The 24,505-nt window shown below is 38.8% G+C and overlaps 1 protein-coding gene and 1 long non-coding RNA gene across 4 annotated transcripts in view; one reads left to right on the top strand and one right to left on the bottom strand.

Moving 5' to 3' along the window:
• CACNB2 (calcium voltage-gated channel auxiliary subunit beta 2) overlaps positions 1–24,505 on the top strand; it is a 262,022-nt gene that overhangs the window by 119,212 nt on the left and 118,305 nt on the right. The window lies entirely within an intron of this gene.
• On the bottom strand, positions 18,374–21,987 carry LOC146588278 (uncharacterized). 3 transcript variants are annotated; one of them, XR_014897465.1, is made up of 3 exons: positions 21,349–21,987; positions 19,318–19,481; positions 18,374–18,668 (listed from the first exon to the last, which is right to left on the bottom strand). It is a non-coding gene; the product is annotated as an uncharacterized LOC146588278 (long non-coding RNA). The 3 variants fall into 3 exon arrangements; XR_014897464.1 differs by having other exon boundaries at positions 19,318–19,469; XR_014897466.1 differs by having other exon boundaries at positions 19,318–19,406; positions 21,349–21,760.

Raw genomic sequence — 24,505 nt, 5'->3', positions numbered from 1 at the left:
CGGCCCGGCCCGCGCCGAGGCGCCCGCCGCGGGACCCGGAGCAGGCGCGCGCTTCCCGCTCCGCCGCGCTGATCCCAGCGTTTGCCGAAAAGGTGACGAGGGGGAGCGTGCAGAGAGAGGCCGGGAGAATGGAAACCACGTTGGTAAGAGCGGGTCGGCGTCAGTGAAACTTTCATCTTACAGAGGTTTATAGAAATAATCTCAGTTGCAGAGGGATAAAAGTGTGTTCCCCCCCCCCCCCCTTAAGGGATGGCATTAGCAATCCAAAATGTGTGTGTAAAATGCCTGGCAGTGGAGAGGGTGCGTTACCTGTCCCAGGCCCTCCAGTGCATAACGAAGCATTTAAAGGTCAGCAGCGTATGCAACGCAGGTTTATTTTCTGAGTCTCTTTGTTTTCTTATTCCAAAGCATTATAGAAGCAATTAACTAATTTTAGTTAAAATGGCAAGGGGAAAAGTTTTATAATGCAAATAAGACAATATTAACACTGTCCAAATTTGATTAAAGTGTTTCCAAGCGCTGTATAACCTGTGTGAAAGGCTCCAGCTGTGGAGCTGCAACTGCTGGCCTCATTCATACTCACCGAGAGAGTTGTGGGGTGTTACCAGGTAGTAGAGAGTCTCCTCAAGGGATCCAGAGGGTTTTCCTGCTCGTAGGCTGCTCTTGAACAGTACCAGCATCTGTTGGGGTTGATGCTGTGTGGTGTCCAATGGAAAGAAARCTCCAGAAGAGCAAGTGAGGATAAAAAACGAAAACGTTTGAGTTGGCTTAGAAATGTTTGTGAAGTACACGCCTGTGTGCACTTTAATTAGCATGTATGTCGCTGTAAATGGGGACTTGCTTTGCCTGTAGTAGTTATTGAACCTGCTGTTGAGCACGGAGGCTGATTCTGTGCTCAGAAATTGAAGAGCAGCAGAGCGTGCTCCCTGGCAGAGGATCGCAATTACTGTTACATTGCAAGAGTGGTCCCCGATGTGCTCTTGGCCTAACCTAGCTAGCGATCTTCCAAACAGTGCTTTGGCATCATCTGTGAGACAGCACAGGCCAGGTAGTATTCCTGTCAGGCAGCTGGGATTCAGCCCTCCTGTTTTGAAGGGTAAGAGCATTTTTATGCTATGGATTGGGGCAACTCTAAGCCAGCTGGCTTCGGTTTGGAGAAYGCTCCAGACACGTTTGATTTATTAGTCTTCAGTAAGAGCAGCTAGGAGTACTGTCCCGTTCTAGCAGTCACTGATTTATCTTCTGGGCACTTGCAGTAATTGTGAAGAGTGGAACCAGGAGCCAAATTAGCCTGAAGAGAATGTGCTGATCTCTCTCCAAGCCTTGGAAGTATCTCCATGTTTATTGAAAAAGTRTTACTGTTTTTGCGCTTGTATAAAATGTGGGCATTTGCATGGGCAAGATTGCATTTTAGCAATCATTTAAAAAAAACCTTTTTTTTTTTTAACTGTAGATTGTGTATGGTGCTTGATAATTCACAGAGCCRCAGAATTTTTGCAGTATATCTTTTTATTGTACAGTTAATCTGAAATGGAATCTGTGGTGTTGCATTTTCTTTARAATAGTGAGATTATTTTGGTTAAATTCTTCTCCATATTATTCTGCCATTCTACTTTGAAAAGTAGTACTTTCACAAATATGTTTTATGTTGAAAGTGAAACTTTTCAAATAAAATATTGAAATTGGCTACACAGCAAAGTTTAATAGGAAACAACATCTACTGTTACTTCTAGTTAAGGGTAAAATCAGGGTTAAAAGCAGGGCATGTTACATCCTTGGCTCTTGGAAAATATCACGGAAGTAATCATGGGAAATCAAAATGGACTCAATTATATTAGGAAGGACAATAAAATAACAGTATCAGCTGGAGTCAGTATTTACAGAGATAATATAACCTCTGGGCAGTTCCTGCTGTCATGGGCTGTCCCTGCACTGCCTACTTACTTCCTGGTAGAAATCACTGTTTAATGCTCTTGGAAGAACTTTCCCATAACCTGCTACTTGATAGCGCTAACGTCCATATTGACGTACGTAGTTTAATGGAAATGTACATGAGTTTCTTGAATGCCCACTTTTTTCTCCTGCATATAGTCATCTAAAAGGACTGCTAGCACTTAGTACCCCCCATTTGGGTTTGGTCTTTCTGGAGGAATCGTATATCCTGCTTTAGCAAAGCAAGGGGTTGCTATTTATTTTAGCAGAGGAAATGGTTAAGTTCTTGATCACAAAATTAGACACAGAATTAAAAAAGAAAACCATATAAGCAATGAAAAGGAAACTGTAAGAATATTTAACACCAACCTCCTTTCCTGGAAGTCATTCAAGATTTTGTTGAGATATCTCTCAGCCCTGAAGCCTTAGGTGTAGCTTAACGCCACTATACATCCTCAGAGTTACATTTCAAATTAGCCTTTAAGCTAATTTGGGAAGCTGAATAACTCACTCAGTGTATATCGTCTTTTCTTTTCTCTCTCTGTTGCCTGTTAATTTAGCACTTGATGTAAGACATGCTGTACCAACACCGAAGATTTATCTAGCTGTTTCGAATAGTAGCCAAGAGCAGAAATGGAGAAGAATACAGCACAAGACAAGTGCATAGTGGTACCTTTCCACAAGGCAGTTTGTCCTACATTAAGTGTAGCACAAGAACAGCCTGCAACAGTGGAACTGATCTCCTGTTTATTTAATGTGTGTTCACGTTCACTGSCTCTCAATGGATTTGTATTCCAGGAATGTGTCCATTTGCTTTTTGAGCCCAATKTTATCATTTGCTGCTTATGTTATTTACTGAATAAGTATGTGGTTTCCAAWCTTATACTGAAAATGGTTGTGATGGCTCGAATTCTTTCCTCTGCTATTCTGCAGGCCTGATCCTTGAAATAAAAAATGCAACTGCAGGGTCACTTCTGTCTTAAAGGGTTTATCTGCATTTGAGATCTGTTGTATACATCAATTAGCTCCTTCCTTATACTTAAATAGCTTTCTTCTGTTTGCAAAACTTTAAGTCACAGTACCGTGTAGATCACATCTCAAGAAGTGTTCGCTATACCTATTGCATTTCTGGCTCTCAATTTCTGATTCACTGTCATCTTGATGCAGACATTGATAYACTGAATGCAGCCTCTTCAATGTCAGTTCTACTTTCTCCTGATTTTCATCAGTTTGAGGACTTGACTTTGTCACAAGAGAGAAGGGGAATGATTTGACCAAGTGTAAGGCACTTTTGAACTTGTGTTTGCATACAGAACTTGTTGTGCATCCGRGGTGAAGACTGATGGAAAATTCTGAAGATCTAGGTAGATTTGGCCATGTTGCAAGTGTGTGAAAAATGTTCTGCATTTATTCCAGACACTTGTTACTGACCTTGCAAGTGGATCTATGTCTGCTGTTGACTACTCAGATGTTAGGCAGTGGAACTGAAGGCAGGAGGCTCTCTCTAACATGCCCAATTTTGATGCCATGTCCAATAAAAGGATAAAATAAACATTTCAAATGCTGAGGAAATGTAATGGGCCTTCAGAGTTAGCAGCCACTTTTGCCTGCTTTAGCTCCCGTCTGTAAAATGGGAAGAATACCCCTTCATCTCACTCTGCTGGAGCATTGGAAGATAAATTCTTTGTGAAAGCTATATGAAATGCTAGTGATGAACATCTTAGAAGATTCAAAGAACAACTTAATAATACAGTCTTCAGAGCAATAAAAGAGGCCTGGGGCCCAAACACTGAACAAAGCTGAGAAAACAAAGTATTAAGTAGCAGTTCAGTAAGCATTCATCTGTCTGTGCATTAGAAAATGCAGGAGCTCTCTGGAAATTGGAGTATGATCATGTAGGTGAGGACAAGGAAATTCAGCTAAAGTTGACCAAATGCTTAACTACTTTTACAGCCTTGCTAATCTTCTTTTGAAGGAGGTTTTGTGTGTAGTATATTGTAGTTTAACCCTGATACAAATATGTTTCTGTCATTCTTTCCCTGCTTTTAAGGAAAAAATAATTACAAAGTTTATTATTATTAAAAAGAATAAATTACTATTTTTCCTATATTACATTCTGTTTTCTTGAGCCTGTTTATGTGTCTTAATTGGCAAGTAATTGCTTTCCCTATCTAGATAAGTGGTATTAAACTGTGAATGGCAAAGTCCAGTGCCTATTAGATTGATATGTGGAGACTCTGTAGTTGCTATAACAGTGTTTGATAAGAATCAGTGAAAATTCTGAATTGTCAGCCTATTAAAGAATAACTGCTATCAGTATAGAAAGATAATCTCAGATATTTGCAGTATTCTGTGATAAATCAGTCTTCAATGAAGAATGCAAAGTATGTGAATAATCCACTTCTATTGCACTGATATAAGCAAGATGGAAAAATAATTTTAAAATAAGTTGTTTGTAGTCATTTTACTTACAAATACATTATTTTAAAATTGTTGTACTGACRTATTTTTGATTCACTCATAGAGGCTATAATCTGACCATTCTCTGATTCACAGTAAACAAGTGCACATTATTGTAGTATGTCCAACCTTGGTAGTAAGTCTGGCTAATCTAACTATTTGTTTCAGCAAGACMTTTCTTTTAGTAGGAATACTGAATTTTTCACAAGCATTTTGTGATAATCCTGTTAATATTTTATAGTCTGTGCGATTACAAGTAAGTGAATAAAGATCCTTCTACGATATTTTTCTTGCTGATAGAAAAAATATCTTTTAGTAACTTAACAATAATTTGTAATTGATCTTAACCAGGGAAAATTATGTTAAAAACAAAATAGATTATAACAGTTCATTTTACGTTTTCATTACATTTAACCTGATGGGCCATTGTATAAGGAGTTTTCACTAATTTGTATTAATCCCTACTAAACTTTACTGTGGAGTTGCACAAAAACAAATAGGCATTCATTCGTATGTGGACAATTGCTTAATGTGGGCTATGTTATAGCAGTTTGTGTCTTTTATACTTTAGTATTAGATCATTGTGCCATCTTCTGAGTAAGATCACAGATTCATCTAGATTTTACAAAATACAGAGAATAATGCAGAAGAAGGATACCTGTCTTGGGCCTTCACCCTTTTAGTATTCTAACAGTGGCAATGATCTGCTGTGTTTTTATCTCCTGTGCAGAAAGGGACATGGATTTGAAGAGCACAAAAGTAAAAAATACATTGGAATACATTAGGGATATATATTGTACAAGATTGCACTTTTTAATTCTTTTCTGAGGGATTTTGTATTAGCCTCACACATTCAATTGAACAGAATTGCATATCAGTTCAACTTTTTTGAAACACCTGGAGTCTATTACAGAAATGAATTTATGCACACAGAAATTGTGTCTGTTTGCACTTGCATGCTAGAAATGGGCCCCAGATGTTACAGTTATGTAAGGGCCTAATCTAAAGCCAACTACAGAGAGCCTTGTGGGCTTCAGATCATGCCAATAAGAACATTTTTCAGAAGAATTAACAYTGAAGGAGATTGTAATAAGCTAACATTGTCTGTAACTATTGTGAGTATAAAATGAAAATGTATGGATGGAGGGCATATTCACTGTGGCTGGAGTCAGTTATGTATTTTGGAGGGCAAAAATGTGGGATGAATTATCTTTAATTAAAAAAACCTTTATTTTAATGTTAACATGTTGCATATAGGCAAGCCTGCTATTGCTGATGAAGCCCAACAGGATGTTTCTTAGAGCCATCATTTTTTCTCTTGAGCTGACTAAGTGTGTGTGAGGGGGTGGTTATTTGTGAATGTGAAATACACATTTTGAAGTAGTATTTCTCCTTTTCAACTGATACAGCATTACACTGCATAGCTTTTGCTATGCATTACAAAATAGAAATTAAAGTTTGGAGACTATGTATGACAGTCTAGTCAGCCCATGTCAAATTGGTTTTACTGATAAAATTAAAACCTACTAACCACATTAAGAAATAACAGCATGAAGCCCTGCCCTTTTTGTTTCTGAGAGGATTAAAAAGTGGGTATCAATACACAAGAAGTTGTAGGATGATACTCACAAAGGCAGTTAGGTCCTTGGTAGATCATAGAATCATAAGGTTGGAAGGGACCTTTGAAGATCATCTGGTCCAACCCTCAGCATAGCCCCTTATGGGGATTGAACCCACAACCTTGGCATTTRTTGCATCACGCTCCAACCAACTGAGCTAAACCTGTCCCCTTTGGTACTGCTTCATGGTGAGATTTACGTGAGATGGTTTGAGAGCTAGAGGCTTCACTCAGATCATAGAAAGTCCCTTTACATCTTCAGGTGTCTTTAGGGATCTTAAGTTTTCATCTAGTATTGAAAAGTTGCTTCTCTGCACATGTTAAAAAATGATCTGTAGGAGCATGGTGAATCCTGCTTTCCTAGCCAGCACCTAACTTTTAAGTACTGTTATGCACTGATCCTACTGTGTGAATCTTGCAGGAAGGCACTGTGATGTGAAACTGGGGGTGTATTTATACTGTTCAGTGGAATTCACTGTTTTCCATTAACAGAATTTTGGCAAAGCAGTGAATACTTGAAGCTGGGAAGATCAGGTATGTGAGAGCAGGGTTCTCAAGAGAAGTTTGGCGGATATTTTCCTCAAGTTAGCTGGTCAACAATGAATATGAAGGTGCAGTTCTTGGTTAGCCAGACACTCATATTACGTAGGACAGTTTCTTTTTAGTTATAAGACATAGCTATAAACTTTTTCCTCCCAGTAGTTATCTACCCAAGTCAGTTTGTYCTTGCTAAGAAAAATGAGGAAGTCATTCCTGTGTATTATAGACACTAGCCGTGTTGGTTATAAAACTCATCTGTTTCAAAGCTGGTTTGCAACATTTAGGAGTTACAAAATTACCTTCTTTATTCTGTGATGAATTTTTCAGAGTTCCATCTTGAACCCTCTGCCCCCTCCCCTCAGCAAATAGCTGATTATTGATCAGTCACAGAAAGAAAAGCAAACGACTGACTTTATTAACTAACTTTCTTAGCTACTTTGGTAGTTAAGAACATTTCTCTTAGAGGTAGGAGACTTTGTTCAAGTCCCTAACTCAAACTGGGCAGAATGTGTAATTGCAAACTGGTCTGCTATCCCATAGACCAGTTCCTCCAATATCGGGTGAGAGTTACTGTCTAATGCCAGCAGTATCAACTAGCCTGCTCTTGGCCCACTCTCTCAGCATTTCACTGGTRAAGTTGTTATGTGTGAGACCCTTTTCAGTCAACATGCAAAAACACGCAGCATATTGGCCCTTCAGATGAGATCTCTGAGGCAGCAGAGTCCAGCAGATTTTGGTAAGATGGACACTTCATGACCATTAGGTACCCCTAGGGATTGGTGGCAGACAAGTAACATATTGGACATTTGGATGTCTTTTGGTAAAGGCTGTGTAGCCATTTATGAAATCTGGATTTGGGTCTCTTTGCTGTTGAGTTGTTGACTGTCTGTGAAATCCATGGCTCATATTTGATGTCTTCTCTACAAAAAAATTGTGAATATCAAAATTCACATTTATCAACTTTGGATAGCATTGTGCTATCTTGTTGTGTTAAATAGCTGAGGAATTTTAATGCCTACATGTATTTTGGGAAGACTTTGGTTTGCCAAATTGTTAATAACTAAACTAAAGAAAGAAAACTAGTAGGGAAACTCTGCTAGAACTGTCTTTTACAGCTGAGAAGAACTAGTTACAAATGTAGCTTATATGAATGGCAAAGGGATAAATATTCACCTTGAAATAGGGATTGGGAACAGCCTGGACTGGATCTAAGGCCTTTGTGTAAGATCTTCATAAAGGGATACTTAAAGAATTGGCTAAGGAATCTCAGAACTGTGAAGTTYTCTTTTGAAAATTGAGCAACACTGGTGAAGTACTAAATGATTGAATAAAAGTAAATTTATTATCTCAGATAACAGAAGAAGAGCAAATGCCACATCTGCTTTTAAAGGGCAGAAGAGGAAAAACAGAAGAATTCTCCTAAATAAATTTAGGCAGGTGGACTGACAAGTTACCATGTATTACCTGATTGTGCCTGTATCCATCAGCAAATGCCAGGTAACATAGTCCAAAATGAGGCAGAACTACAATAAATTGTCTTAATTTGTTTGTCATATTCTAAGAGTGCTCACACATCCACATATGGATCAACTGATGCACAATAACTTGATGATGAGAAAAATTACTCATATGTCTAAGCTTTTATTACTTCTGACATATTGACTATTATGATTTCCAATAACTCATTTATGATCTGGCTTGTCAACAAGAACTTTTTAGATAGGCATGCATTTTCAACTTTGGATAGGCAGGAACAGAGTCCAAATACCTTGCTGTATTAACTGAAAAATAAAAAGGAAAACAGACATTTGCAAATAGGTCTTTATAAGTAAGTTACTGAGAATGAGTATTTAGCTGCTCAGTTGTGTTTTCTCATGTGCTTGAAAGTATTTATGATCCAAACATGTAGTGAATTTCGTATAGTTATATTTAAAATTTATTGAGATTTCTGATGAAAGGACTGTGTAAATGTGGAGTACAATATTTATTGTATAGCTATTTCTGCATTACTGCCATACAGGCCTAAAGAATGAAGGAGAAGAGTGATCACGGGGTGAATTGTGTTGCCACTTTCTTAATAAGGACCTTACAATTTTCCGTAAGGGACTAAAGTTCAGTCACTTTTGTTGCAAGMCCTCTTAATTAATTTGTCAGGATACACACAGCAGACCGTGTTTTACAGAACTAGTGGCACTTCGTCAGTCACTGTTTGCCCTCCTTGGCAGCAGAGGAGAGAAGTCACCTGGCATTTACTACATGCTGATTATGTGACTGTTGGTTCAGAGGAAGCTCTTGTTTGCTCCCAAAAAATGAAGCTGCTTTTATGGCTAGAAGATGCAGGGAGCTTTTGAAACATTGTGACCAGTACCAGAGAATTTCTCWGTTGCTGTTTCTGCAGTTTAAGTCATCTTATTACTGTGTTTTCCAGAACAAAGCTCTTTTGTTTCAATATTGTGATGCCAGAATTTGCCATGATGACGGTCTGATCATGAAAGCTTTCAGAAGAATTTCAATGTTTTGTAAAATCTGCTGAAGGACAGAAAATGAGCCTGTTGAATCAGAACTGTCCTGTACTAATTGCAGTACTCCAGCTGGGACTATGATTTTGTATTCTGCAGAGCCGTTCTGATTTGCCCTGAGGTATTTGTGTCCCACAGCATGTGTTAAACTCTCTAAGGGTGATCATTTTGCCAGAAAGCTGGCTTGGTAATTGTAGTGTAAAAACTTACTAATACAATATTGCATCAGAATTACTATACTTCTCACAGCCTCCTGAAATTGTGCTAGCTGAAGTTTACTTTTTACTTCCTATGAAAAAGAGTAGTTGTTTCAACATTTCCAGTTTAATAATGCATCCTTGAAGTGACTTAGGAAGTCAAACTAAATTATGTGAAAGATTGTCAGTGTTCCAAGTATTTTTCTTTACTGAAGCTATTTCATGTAAAACTGACAATGTAGATATCCTGTTTGTTTCATCAGAAATAATATTTTGTGAGAACTGTTTTGTGAGAAATAATATTATCAAGAACATGCACAGTTTCTACTTAATTCTAATTTGTCATTTGCAAAGAATCTGATGTGAATATTGGCATCTGAAACTGTGCTAAAATGTTAACAATCCTGCAGTCCCAGCGTCCCCTTGTGAAAAACCCCCAAACAGTCATGAATAAGCTAAATCCACCTCTAGTGTTAGTGGTTTACAGTTAACAGTATGGTGTGAAGCTATTATAAGTAACAAATGACTTTTCAGAGATTTATTGAAAGGAATARAGGATAATAACTTTATATTGACGTTGGTACACCTCAGAAGTGGTTGTATAAAAATATTTGTTAAAGCCAATTAATRAAAATGAAAGGCAGTCTGAAGGCTTTACCGAAACAAAACAAAACAAAGCAAAGCAAAAGTCTGTTTTGATTCTTGTTGTCAGACTTGTASTGAGTCCCTACTTTCCCTCTCTGACTACTCTGCACTTTGTAAAGTCCTTGCAGAACAAGTCAATGTTAAGTGTTTGGTCTTTAGAAATGTGAAATGTATTCAGCTTTCATGGGCTAAGCCCTGAGCTGCAAATTTTTGACTTTGCGGGACTTCTCTAGGTTGTATAGTAAAAAAAAGTCTCTAGGCACAAGCAAAGGAGACCATTGCCCAGCTAACTGAGCAGCAGGAGACAGAAAACCTGGTTGTAGTGGTTGGCACTCTCAGCAGTCAATGCCCATGTGGGTTTTATCCGAGCAGCAGGAGCAGAGAGCTCCTTCTCCACCATTCTCACTCCGTTCACACTAGCTCCCTCCCTGTCACTGGAGCTGCCTGCACCGTGCTCCTTACTCTGCTTCACTCCTTCAGAAGCCTCCAAGCAAATACAGAAATGTATTCTTCATTCTTATTGTTACTTAAACTGTACTCTGAATTTAAGCTGGTTGACTCTATAGTCTTGCAAACCCTTAAACTCATTAATGGTATTAATGATATGAACATGAGTTGTCCTAATGATTTCAGTGGACTGRGCAATGCATGAGAGTCCTAGTATGTGGATGCATCCAAGGATTGTTCTAAGGTGGTAGTTTTTATAAGCAACCATGGTTGAGGTTCTCTTGAATTGATCTTAARTATGGTCAAGCATAATTTTCTATGTACAGGTGAGATCTGCAGCCTGAATTGAGATTTCCATCTTGAAATGCCAAACCCTAATATTTCTGCRCAGGAAAGAAAAAAAAATTCCATCCACAAACATAAAGAAATCCGATTGTTTGTTTTTCCTGTTCAGATACTTCTCCATGATTTGTTTCTGGCTGAATAGCCAAATGTTACATGTTAAGGGGAGGCCATGTGTGCTCCTAGACATGCATCTGAGATTAATAAAATGTTACATTACTCCARCAAGTGTGCAGGCTCTCTCTGAAAGCAGCTGACGTCACGGAGAGTGCAGAGAGCCCTCCCACTCCTACTTGCTAATTGATGGTGACGGGCTTCTCTGCTGAGCTGTAACCCACCATAGGGACTGAATCAGATCAACATCTGAGAGGAATCTGGGACAAACAATATTACTCCATATGGACAAAAGCTGGACACKTTAAGCCAGGCCTCAAAAAGAAAAAGAACTCAAATAATGGTGAAGACGGACTGATTTTCTGTAGTTTTCGCTGGTGCRCCGCTTTGCTCCTGAGGTTTTGCTCCTGCAAGAAGTGTTCGTGCTGGAAGGGCTAGCCCACTTGGAACAGCCTGACATGCTTGACAGGCGCCTGATGTCTCCTCAAACTAAGCACATTATTCCTGGGGTAAGCATATGTTGAAGGAGTGCAGGCCAGATGCTCAGGAGCCTGTTAATTTTAAAATGAAAGGTACAGGCTGGCTAGCAAATTAACTTAATTACAGTTAAAATGTTTCACTTTGCTCTCATCTGGCCAAGTGAAAAATGTTWAAAAAAAATGTGCCAGGCTTAGTGGAGGTCCTTATTCTACTTTTGAGATTGCTTTGTTAAAACAAATATGAAATTGCTGTCATTTTGAAAAACTGCAAATATTAGAGTTGAAGGGAAGTGAAAGCGTTTACAGGTGGCTCTATTACTGAGAGCACTTCTGAGTATAACCCTATTAAATATAGTTAAAATGATTCAGCTTGCTGTTCCGTGTTTTGGGAGTTTATGCTAAATGATTGTTTTCTCCTTGATACGAGAGCAATGGGACTCTCTGCTGGCAATAGTTTGAAGTACACGTTCACTTTCTAGACATAAGTGTTACAGTCCGTATTATTTTTGCTTTGAGTTAGATTGTACCAGYATACTGAGTGTTGGTTTGGCAGCATTTTAAGAACTTTATATATCTTGTTGTTAGGGAATAATAGTAGCAGAATATCCAAACTAAAGCTCTGCTTTCAAATAAAATGTAATAGATGATAAATATTTAATAGTTGAATTTGCTTTATTTTCCTTTTTGCACTGTAGAAAGCAGAGAATGGAGGTAAAAAAAAATAACAGTAATGTAGGCATAAACTTCAGCCAGATGTTTGGCTCAAACTTACTGCTTTCTGTAACTTTTATGAGATTTCAATGTAGTTAACAGTGGAGGCGTGATGGTAGCTTTCCAGGCTCCAGAGTCAGGGTGAGAAAGTCCAAGGATAGCRTTTCTTGTGTACTGGCTGCTCTATGTCTCTTTATTCCAGAAGGAAACTAAATTTGAGCCATTCCTTTTTCTGTGTTATTAAGGGAACTCTGCATGGGAAGCTGAGCAGTTATGGCCAGCTTTCATTCTGTCATGATACTCTAACAAGTACCATTGTATAGAGCGTCTGTAATTACTGAAGTTAGTTAAATAGTTTTGTCTTCAGGATGAAAAGCTGAATTTTCAAGAGAGAGTACTCCTGCTGTATACTTGCAGGTTCCACAGCAGACCCAATTTGCAGGTTAATATTTAGGATTTGAAAATACTTTAATACATATCTTTTCTAAGTAGTTTTTCAAGAGTTCTAATAAACTAATGCATTTGGAACTTCCTTGACAATTTCAATGCAATTATGCATGGGGAAAAGTTGGAGGATAATTCAGGGAAAAGGATTTAAAATAAAAAGCAATGGGAAAATACTGTTTTCTTAAAGAGAGGCTATTTGATGCTAGAATTTAGCACAAGAAACATCCACATTTCCATGAAACATTTTCATCCTTCTGTCTGCTGGTTTTCAGACAGTATCATCAAGAAAAAAAGCGARTGTGGTTTATCTGGGCAATAAAATAAAACAATCCTTTCCCTCATATCCCATCTAGAAGAAGCCTAAGCTCTGTTTGACACAGTTGTGGAAGCCCTGGYGGAAGGAGGAAAACCTTGCCGTTCCCAAGGCAGAGAGGACCCTGGGGAGCTGTGCTGTGGACGTACAGGCCTTGTGATGCAAAAAGTAGCAACGCAGCAGGAGAGCTGAGGTGGAACATGGATGGAAAGGAAGAAAGTTTGCCTGAAAGGATTCATAAATGTATGTGCTGTGGATTTCTGCTGCATGGCAGGCTCTCAATGAGGGGAAAAGGTGGAGAAAAAAAAGAAATGCTGTTTCAGATGTGCAGCTTAATCTCTGAGGAACATTTGATCAGCCCTTCTTTAAAAATGATGGACTGATGACCAGTCTTTCCACATTTCCATAGTTTCCATCTTCATTTCTAGATGTGATAGGAGGGTAGGTGGATCATTTAGCTTTGCCTTTTTGAGTTTTGACTGTAGGCACTTTGTGTACAGATGGATTTTAGACAAASATTTCCTTGGGAATTAGCTTGTTTTTAGCAGTAATAGTCCTCAAACATAATTTTGTTGAAAATGGAATTGTTTAGATGGCTAAGAGAGATGCAAAGGGAAAAGGAAGATTTAGAAAGAGATATAGGTTGAACTTTCTCTTCCATGTTTCTTGACATTTACCTAAGTAAATTGACTATGGCTGACATTCTCTTGAAGGAAAGTATTGCATCAAAAGTGGATACAAATTGCATAATTGAACAGAAATTGAGAAAACCACTTAATTGATACAGGCTTTTTTTCTGGTGTGCTTTACATTCATTTATATTATTTTGTTTGCCTAACTTCAGAATGTCCCATGTAAGAAGTTGACCCCTTAAGTATTCTAGTCARTTAAAATCTTATACTTTAATGAAATAAAATAATACTATTGCATAACCGCTGACATGCTTTCACCACCAACATAATCCTTGTGACATAAGAAATTCTTCGATATGGAAACTTCTGTAACTGCCAGAAACTGTAAGCACATCAGGCGCAGCAAATTCTTACARTCTCCTGAGGCTGTCATTTTGTCCTTGTCTCACCCACTATGCATAGAAGTGACATCCTGCTTTTTGCCAAGATTTTTACCCAGATTTTCCTGAATTTATGTTTTCAGCATCAGATGAAATACATAATTGCTGCTCCTATTTTTGATTCAGTTTGCAAACTGCAGTGAGGAAGCTTTGGAATTCAGAAAGACTGAAAGGGTGAATTYGACTATTTGCTTCCCAGACTGGACAGTGCAGAAGCGCAGCACAAAAGTGTGTAAAAGGAGGGCAGGCAAARTGCCGCTGAACTTCCACTGCATTGCGGACCGTTTTATTAAACTACTGGGCTATTTTACAGTGGACTTTTTGCTGTGGAACAAATTACAGAAAACATTCTAATTGTGAAAATATTTGTTCTAATAACACATGCACATATCTTTTTTGATTTTTTTCTTTATTAGTGATCCCCGAAATCTTTTGTTACAACTATAGGATGTCTTTGCAGGTTTTTGTGTATGCACTGGTGCTGCATGTACTTAGCATGAAAACCAGTGTTTTATTTTATACTTGCAACTGCTTTGTTAATAATAGCAGCTGCTGTGCTGAGAAAAAGTTTGAAAATTATACGTGCTGAATGACAGACTAAATGTTTACATTGCTGCTTACGCTATCATTTTATATTTAAACAAGCTGCTGAGTATTAGAGTGTATGGACAGTCTTTGTATAACTGCTCTGATTTTTAGGTTGGTTTCCTAAGACAAGATTTATGCAATCCCACTTTCCATCTGTTAGTTGTGCTTCTCCGTAACTTTAATCCAATGGCCAATTTAAATCAGTCTTGCAGAGGTCTCACAACTCCTGAGCGGGTGCTTGTGCTAGGCCTTCTCGGGGGCTGGATGGAGCTGTTGAAGCCATTTGCCTGACACGGCAGCGATGGAAAGTCAAGGCTCTCGGCTGCTCCGGCGTCCCCCGCGTTGCGTCCGGCAGCCGGTCGGCGCACGTTTAACTCCAGAGGGGCTGAAACGAATGCGGCCGCCTGTTCAGGCAGCAACACACAGAAAGGGGAGGGAAGTTTGGTGAGGGGAGGCGAGCCGAGGGTACGGAGCATGTGGTGTGTAGGGAAAATGAGAGCGCTGAAGGTATTGTGGAGGTGTGAGTGGGAAASCAGGCTTCATTGCTTCTGGTATTCACAAAACAACTTGTTTTTCTTGAGCTCGTCATTAATGATATATTGCATTTTGCAGTATTTTAGTGGATATAAAGTTCTATTTTTTTCCTGAATGTTTTGAGGCTGCTGAAAGGATGCTGACAGATTGACAAGTTAGAATATTCATCACTTACAAATTATTAGCTTGTTGTTAAATGTTTTTCAGAGAATGTTAGTATTGGAAAATGATTTATTTTTAAGCTCTGCTAGCAATTCTAGTTAAAAGCTAAGTTTCATTTTCAGTGGGGTCAGGCTGATCAAAGGATGTCACTGGTAAGACTCCTTCACAATTTCAGTGGTTATAATGTATCTTTTTATCTTCCCAGTTTGACACAAAGTCATCTTCTCAATAAAATATAATCTATCATTGCCTCTCTGTGCAATTCAGTTTGTATTTAGCCATCAGCAGTCTTCTAAATGATCAGTTCAGCAGCTCAGTTCATYGTGGAAGTGTTTTCTTTGCAGATTTATGTGACCCAGACATGCATGGGTTTTTGTTTTTTCTCTTATTAAGTATCTATGTTTTTATTTATTTGTTATTTAAAACCATACAGTGATTATTTCTCACYGGAGAGACTCCAATTCTGGTGATTTCTTTTTACCTCACATCCATAGGATAATATAATTTATCATTATATGGTAATCACATATGCACATATTTTCTGACTTTGAATAATGCGTCAACAAAGCTGGTATTTTCCAAGTATAGTGTTATTTGAAAGAGTAATCTCTTTCATATTTACTCTCTAAAAACTACATAAATGAATATATATGTAAGGCATTGTAAAAAGTAATCTGTACCCTTGAAAAAGCATTCCTTTTAACCTGTATTTTTAGCTCATCTTGGAAAAAAGGAAACAAGTTTTCTAAGTGCTTAATTAAATGACAGTTTCAATAGCTTGTGCTGCAGTAGAATGCTGTAAAAGTCTATTTCCAAAGCAGCACTTCGATAWCTTTCTGCCAAATTTCAAGCAAATGAGTGAGTTCCCAGAACACTATGATATTTCTGGCCTCCATATTTTCTGACTGAATATTTTCTGTCAAGAAGATGYGCTCAGCTTCTTTTGCTGTGTTTTCACATGAATCTTTCTCAACTTCATTATAATTTATATACACTTAAAGTAACCGGCATTGTAATTTCAGAAATGTTTCATTTTAGGAGGAATGTAGTGTAGCTTAGAGTTTCTGAAACAAACTGCTTGAACCATATTCTACTTAAATTTTAAAAGTAGCTTCCTGCATTGACACTGGCTTGGTGTAAATCCACTACTTAGGTCGTGCTGTGCGCAACATGATGTACTACTTTGATTCAGTGACCACAATGGATTTTTTATTATTATTATGATTACAAGAGAGGAGAAATTATTGTACCTTAGAATTCGAAATACTGATTTTTTTGATGGTCAATACCCTACTAAGGTCAACAATTACAGATTTGATGATAATTCTCGTGGTATTGTTTACCTCTATATTTTTTCCTGTGGTAAATCAGTGTTGTCTGATAATTTCCTTGCACTCTCAAGGAGTTTCTAAGTGATTTCAGAAATCCTTACCAAAATTAGTGTCATATGCTTTAACCTGAAAAGGACAACGGGGGGACTGCTGAATCATACCAACATACTCACCCTTAAGACTCTAACCAAGACACAGAAAGTGCTGGAGAAGATCTCTCAGAGGATGAGGGGCCTGGAGTCTCAGGACATGATGCAAGTCTGACTTAGAAGTGTATTTTGAGATATCTTTTTGTGGTTGTGATGCAGGGGCTTTCAGTAATTTCAACACTGAAGAACGTCTGTTGAGAGCATTTATGTTATAGACCATGATTGAGAATTATAGCAACAGAGAAGAAAAATAAGTACAAAATATAAAAATGTAGTTGAAAGACCACATTTTTACAACCAACTAGATGACTATGACTGGCTGGGAAAAAATAAGTATTTTCACAGAAGGAGGGAGAAGACTTTTGCTTCACAGCCCAAATATTCATGTCCTAGTAATTTTAGTTTCTGCTGCTAACAATGCTCTGTTAATTTGGGTGGACAGGGGAGAGCGACTGAAAGTATATTACCTTCATACTGCATTTAATCAGAGGAGTCTTGTAAATATTTTTGTAACGTGTCGCATTAGTTCTAGATAAGAAATAACTTATTGTTCRTATTATATCCATTACATTACAAACTGCTGACTCCATGTAGCTAACATACTGATTCTTGTGCTTGTGTTTTCACGGCAGTATACTGAGACTTATAGTTAGTACTGTTATTAGCTGGCRTTATGCATCTGGCTCCCTGTTCATTAAACTGAAATATGTTTCTGCCGTGCCAGGTGACACTCGTAGCCGTAGGTGAAAGGAGGCTGTTACAACAGTGCATGTACTCCTTAAATTCCACTTAACTCCTATTCTGAGCAATGAAGTGGGTCTTAAGTGATACATAGCCCTCTCCATAYAGACAAGTTTTACCAGCTTTCACATTTCATCACAGCTCTTTGAACCATGCAAGCCAGTCTTCACCAAAAATTAATCATAATTGATAAACCTCTCAGGATTGCCAAAAATACCTCAGATACTTCAGAAGTATTCAGGGTTTCAAATACAGCAAGAATGAGAAATGGGAATTGAGATTTGAGGAAATGATGAYGCCAAAGAAACCACATTTGGTAAGAATCAGTAACTAAACTGATGGAAATGTGGAATGATGACTTATGCCAAAAATGCATAAATGAAAGTAAAGAGTGCCAGAATACCTCCTGGGGCCTGCTTTTATAGTTTTGCTGATCAGATACACTTTTTTCCTGAAATGAGAAGAGAATGCAGGGCTTTATCAAAAGCTCAAATTTTACAAGTACTTTTCAAAATATCATTTGGAGAGATATCATTTGCCTCATTTTAAAAACAAATGCAAGGAAGCAGACCTTTCCTCTATGAAATACCGGTTAATAGCTRGGAATTGGACAGCATATGGGCACACCTGCCCATAGTGCCTAGAGGACAACCTGCAACTCAAGCACAAGTTTTGGGATGTGGACAGAGGTTTTAGTTCATGGTAGTTCATGTTGATTTCTGTACACAGCTACAAGGCAAAGGAATTCCCACTATTAATCCTCAGCATTGGCTCAAGGTGATTTGGATCATGGAGTATTCAGTGCAGCAGATTAGCAGCATGTGGCAGYGAGAGTCTAATAGCTTTCCGGTGGAAAGCTGTATTTTCTAAGAAACTACAGCTATCACAGGCTATTTTTCAGAGTTGTGTAAGTTTTTTGTATTATTTTTACTTAAAATGTTAATGATATCTTTAAAGATAAAGATTGGTTTTATTATTGCTGTTCTTATACGCAAAAGGATATGTCTCTCTTCTTACAATTAATAAATACAGTAAAATGAGCATTATCTCTGTTTTAATTTTCATTTCTTTGAAACATGGCTGTTGAAGACAATTCTTTCTTTCATCATACAAATCTTACAGCAGCTGTTTCAGAGATGTTTTGCTGGCTATTCAGTTGCAGGTGACTGTGCAAGCTTAGGCTAGCGAGGGTGTGTTGACCACTTGATTTTTTTCTTGCGTCTCTATCCCCATTCTCCCTGCTTGGCTGCTGCAAGGCTTCAGCATGACGGTGCTCCCCACAGCGCAGTGCTCCATGAGYATCTGGTCTGCTTATGGCAATAATCACCTGTGGACAAATCTTCYGACTCCATGATATGAGAGTGATGCAGAGGGCCCATAATACAGCTGGCAAAATCACTGCAGATCTTTGCTGTGTTTCTGACACTCCTTGTGAGTTGAGTCAAACATTTTAATATCTGACTGCTAGAAGAATGGTAGTCATTTGCAGTTTGTTATTTCCGTGACACTGAGAGAGCATACTCATGTTATCTGTTAATGCAGGAGGAGATAGCATGTGCCCCTAATGTATGTATATTTGCAAGTTGAGAAGTTTAGTCTGCTGTTAATGTTATCACTGCTGTGCCCTGAAATAGCAAACTGCAGGCAGATTGGATTGTGTCAGAGAATGGTAACCATAATAACCAATAACAMTCTGCAAATGATAAGCAGCTTTAGTGTTTAAAAATAAAGTTTAAACAGCATTCCAATAGTTCCATGAACTATTTAGATACTTTTAGATTGTATTTTATTACTCATTGATTTTAAGGTTGTTTTTGAGATATGGYATTAATCTTAAATAGTTGTTTAATTATTGCATCTTGAATTAATTGACATTGGTTTATTATATACTAACATTAAAATAAATCTCGTTGAATACAATGTTAGTTATCMACCCTCTTCCAGACATACATTATCTGTAGAGAAGAATTACATACCTCCTACATGACTTTTATGTGATGAGATGGACTTTGAATTTATGGCCAGATGTAAATCCAATGCATTCAGAAAAGAAATAAAAAGTCTGCTGGAGATGAACACAGAGTATCTCCCATTATCATCACATCCTGGGATTATGACCAACATTTTGCTGAAAGAAAATCTAAARTAACTGTTCAATGAGCCTTTTAAAATGATCCAAAACATGCGGGTTTTTTTGAGGGGAGCTTTAAAAAGAARGGAAAGTATCATTCGAAACAACTACAGGAGGAGGTCCAAGTGTCCCCTTTTTTGCCCCCATAACCAGGAGATAAGAGCATTTAGCAGGAGTCTGGGAAACTCAAAATGAATTACTTACCTATCTTGAAAGAATATGAGCCTTCCCTTACCAGGAGCATGGCRCTACTATCAAGCTGTTAACTATTGTGGATTAATTTGTTTTCAGTCTCCCTCAGTTAGTCYGTTCTACTATTTTCATGAAATACTTGAATATTTGTTAGAACACACAGCCTTATTTCCCAGTTGTTCTAACTACTGGGACACTGTGATTGCTCAAATATTTCAAAGAGTAACAATGTCAATAAGAATTGAAGAACACTCATTCAACATAYGCTAAAGTTTAGAAGGACAGGAAGGCCCCAGTTTCAGATCCTTTCTGGAGTTGTTTCAGGGCAATACTGCTTTCAGAGGTGTTAGCTAGGCACAATTTATAGTCCTGGCAATGGGATACCCTCAGTTATCCTGAACACAATGGGAGAAAGTGGGTGGTAGAGCTAGACCTTACAGGAAAAACTGAAAATTACTTGCTTATCGTCATTTTCACATTCAAGTAACACTGTATGTTTAACACATATAGTGTTGGTATGATATAAGATAGTCTGGAAGGTAGACAATTCAGGAGGAGTAACTTGCTCTTTGGGTTCTTAAAAGGAGAGCAGTTCTTTGGAGATTCTTGCCACAGGTAAATGAAAAAGGAAAATGGCAACCTTGCCAAAGTACCCTTAAGAATGAAACATTTCTTGTGTTTACAAGAAACAATTCTTGTTGCTAGTTGTGCAAAYGGAAGTTGCAAGCTCTTGATATTCTTCACTGGAATTTGAATTTCAATCTGGATTAGGTAAGAGCGACTCAATTGCTTTCCATTAGAGTTCTTGAAGGAAAAAATAGTTGTTACTGTTGGAGGCAAGTTAAGAGACTCATGTTTATCAAGGAACGTCTGTTTAGTCTATTAACCTTGACAACCATGTCAGCAGTTTTTCTGTTTGTTTTCCCAAAGGCACTATGTTGAAGTATTATGATATACAAAGTTATTTATAGTGTAGACAGTTCGTAGCTATGCATAAAATACATGGGTCAAAGATTAAATACTGGAGTTTGCAATCCTCCTAAACAATTTGAAAAGTCATTCTGCTTAACATTTGAAAATTTTAAATGGAGAAATGAAATTATCTAAAATGTCAACATGAACCAGATAATTACTAAGAATTTGATACGGTTTCACCAAATGGTTGAGGTTGGAAATGACCTCCGGAGATGGTCTAGTCCAACATCCCCTTGTTCAGAGCAGGGTCACCTAAAGCAGGTTGCTCAGGACCTTGTCCAGCTGGGTTTTGAGTATCTCCAATCATGGAGACTCCATAACCTCTCTTGGTAACCTATTCCAGTGTTTGACTACATTTACAGTTAAAAAAGCTTTTTTTTTCCTTATGTTTAAACAGAATTGTCTCTATTTCAGTTTATGCCCATTGCCTCTTGGCCTTTCACTGGGCASCACTGAGAAGAGTCTAGCTATATCTTCTTTATTCCCTCGCATCATGTATACATTAATAAATTTGTATGAAAGGAACAAAATTTACAGAAACAATTAGAGGAAACAAAGTCAGCACACATTGTTAAACCTGCATTTGTACTTGCTCACTTCTATTAACAGACCCTTAATATTATTATCACTATTGGTTTCTACAAATGAGTAAGAACTAATCTAGAAATACTTTTGTACAATCGAAAGATAGAGAAGTGAGTTATTTTACCCATAATTTCAGACTGTAGTCTTGACTCTTGCAGTTGGTCCTCCAGGTAGTTATTTTTCTTAAGTGTAAAGCCTGGATCTTAAGCCCCAGCCTGGCTCCAGGTGTGCCAGGTTGTGTACTGGTGTAGGTCTTTGTCATGCATCTTCAAGAACATGTCCTGCTGGGAGGTGCCAGTGGAGGAAAGGAGCAATCCCCCCCCCCCGCCTCCCGCCCCATGGCAGAGTCCTCAGCTTTGTTTCCATATGCTTTTCTGAAGAGCTGTTGATGTGTTCTTGACACCTTCTGTCCTTACCCAGTTCTGTTGCTGTCCTAAACTTGATCTCTTAATGGAGTCTCCACCCCAGAGGTTTTTCCATCGTTCCTATTTGCTGGTTCAGGCAGTGCAACCCAGGCATCTCAGCTCTGTGTCAGCATCTTTCTGCCCTGCTCTACACCGCCCCGTCTCCCTGGCCACCTCTTCATCCTAGGCTAGCCAGCCAGACTGCTRTCCTAATGCAGATCTCATGGTATTGCCTGCCTTCCTGGAGGGTTTTTTGAGCAGTCCGAATTTGTCCCCTAGGCTGGCTGTTTTAGCACCTCCTTGCTGCAGGTCACACTGCTTCCTTGTCTGCAGTCTGGTTTTCTGCTGTCCCCATTCGCACCTCCTCTCCAGTTCCAGTGTTACTGCATTACTTTTCCCAGCCCGCTCCTTTCTTTCCCACTCCCACTTCTGAACTTGCTCTTTCAATATGGGTCATGATTTTCCCATCTGTACTACCTTGCTGCAAGGAGCAGGGTTACTGAGAGCAGCAGAGAGACACTGTCCTCACAAGGCTGGCTAGCCCCATGCTCCGCTGAACTGCCGGGAGAAGGTAGCACGAAGGAGCTCCACTGCTGGAGCTCCACCACTGCCACGTCGCTTGCAGGGGAGCACAGGTCAGTCAGTAGTGCTGTAGTAAGTTTAAACGTGTTTAGTGCGGATGGGATTTTTGCAGACTTTAACTCTTGAACCAGAAAGGCTACACGCAGACTTGCTTTCCAGAGCTGTAAGACAGACTTGGGTACCTGTCATGATATTTCAGTTCTAGAGAGCAATGAGCAATTCAGCTTATTTACCATCTAAGCTGCCAGGCTCTGGCTGCTTGTATTGTCTGTAGTGARAATTACTTGTGACATCTAAGTCACTTATGGTGACAATCTGAACAAAGCCTTAAATCTCTGTTATATATGAACTGTAATCCCCACCCCCACCCCTGATTTCAAATTCATGCTCAAAGTGTAGGGGTTGATAGAACTGTTGAAAAAAGATCATCAGAATTTTTAACACATAAAAAGCAATATGTATTCATTAATCCTGATTGTAGTACAGTTGTGATATTCTTGCTGAGCTTTTTTCAAGCACAGTTGTGAGGGCAATATCCAACAAGAGAGCAATCAAGTTACAACACTCAGATTTCAGTTGCTTAGAAGAGCACTGTAAGACAAGTGAAGTAATAGGTGGTGACATTAGCTTGGCCTAGTATTGACGAGTGTGGTTTCATGCTAAAAAACTGGGTAGTAAAGTTTGGGTGATTATTTTCAAACTAGTAAGATAATGCAATTGCAATCTTCCAGCGTCAGAAATTGTAACCATCTTGGACAAGTGATTATTGCGTCCTATTAGCAGCATCTTATTTCTGTTTTCTGCACTGATGCAGGAATGTAGCATGTTTTGTTTGTTTTGTCAGCACACAATATTATGATATTACTTGTTTGAAGTGTAATTTGCAATTGATCTAATGTGAAGTGACCAGTTTTGTTGACAGATTCAGCTACTGCTATTTTGTAAATATATGGCTGGAAGATAGTGAAGGGAAATAAAATTATTGTCTTCTGATTTGTAATTTGCTGTTTTTCAAGCACATATAGCTTGGTTTTTAATTCTATTTATGAATATATACAATAGCTTAAAAAATCTAGAAGCATGAATCATCTTACATATGATCAACAGAAGACCAAAGGTCTGTTTTGACAGAAAAAGCAGATTGAGATAGGAACATTGTACTAATTCATGAGAAGAAACTTAGGTAGTAAAGATCTATTTAAAATAAGCAAAATGAAAAAAAAAACATAAAAGAAGGGAAGACATTTACAATGTATTGGAACTGYATCATTTGAAATTATTCTGAGGAAAAAATCTAGACCTCTTTCTTCTGTCGAAGATGATAAAGTTTACAAAGATGCCACATGCCAAAATAACACTGTCCTAAWTTGTTCGAATGCTTCGTGTCTTATTAGTATCTTGTCGTAGGTATTGTGTATGTTATATTAACATGATTATAGCTATGTTTAAGGGCAAGCATACCACAATTTTCCTCTTTCAGGCATAACATACTCACTGCGTAAGTGTATTTTCCTAGCGCCTGTGTACGGTTCTGATTGTGGGATATCATGAAGGCAGCAGTGTGAACTGTAAGTGACTTAGAGGACTCAGCCAAGAGGGCAGTGGGGTCCCTAGGCTCTTGGAAGGCTGTTTTGATGGCGGTTTCTGYGACGGGATGCTAGCTGGTGGCCTCTTCCCCAGTTGTGAAGGATGGCCTTTACCAGAGGGCAGTATTTCTGTGTGTCTGGCTTACTGTATGCTGTATGAGACTTGTTTTTAAAGCCCTATTTTGATACTAGATTTGGAATGCAGTGAGTAAACCAGTCTCTAAAGTCTTTTAGTCTTTCATCCTGCTCTTTGGCTGCTCTCTCACTTTGCCTGCTCTTCCTTGGGCAAATTCTTCCTTCACCTGGCCGTGACTTGGTCAGAAGTAAAGGGCATGGCCTGTGGCCCGGCTGCCATGGCCCAGCATCGTACGCCGGCTCCATTTCCCGCRTGGTTGGAGCGGCGGGTGTAACTGTCCTGTTCCAAAGTGCCCAGATGACGTTGCAGTGCAGTCTGGAACCAGTCGGCAAAAGGAAGCATCTAAAAGTGACAGAAACACAGCAAAACAATCCTGGAACGAGCCCTGTGTATTTATGTGCACGCAGACAGAGCTGGGTGGATAGTCTGGCAGGGTTGTGTAGGAACGCGTGCAGTGAGCCGAGGCGTCGGGGTGAGTGCAGACGAGCTCCGTTACGCGGCAGCCTGCAGACGGTGCGTCCTGCGCTCCTGCGCGCTGCTCTCCGCGCGGGCCGGGCGCCGCTCGCCGCAGAG

This window comes from Rhea americana, unplaced genomic scaffold, assembly GCF_003343005.1.
Source record: "Rhea americana isolate MKP2758 unplaced genomic scaffold, rheAme1 scaffold_53, whole genome shotgun sequence".
Classification (NCBI taxonomy): domain Eukaryota; kingdom Metazoa; phylum Chordata; class Aves; order Rheiformes; family Rheidae; genus Rhea; species Rhea americana.
This window is presented reverse-complemented; position numbering and strand designations above follow the sequence as displayed.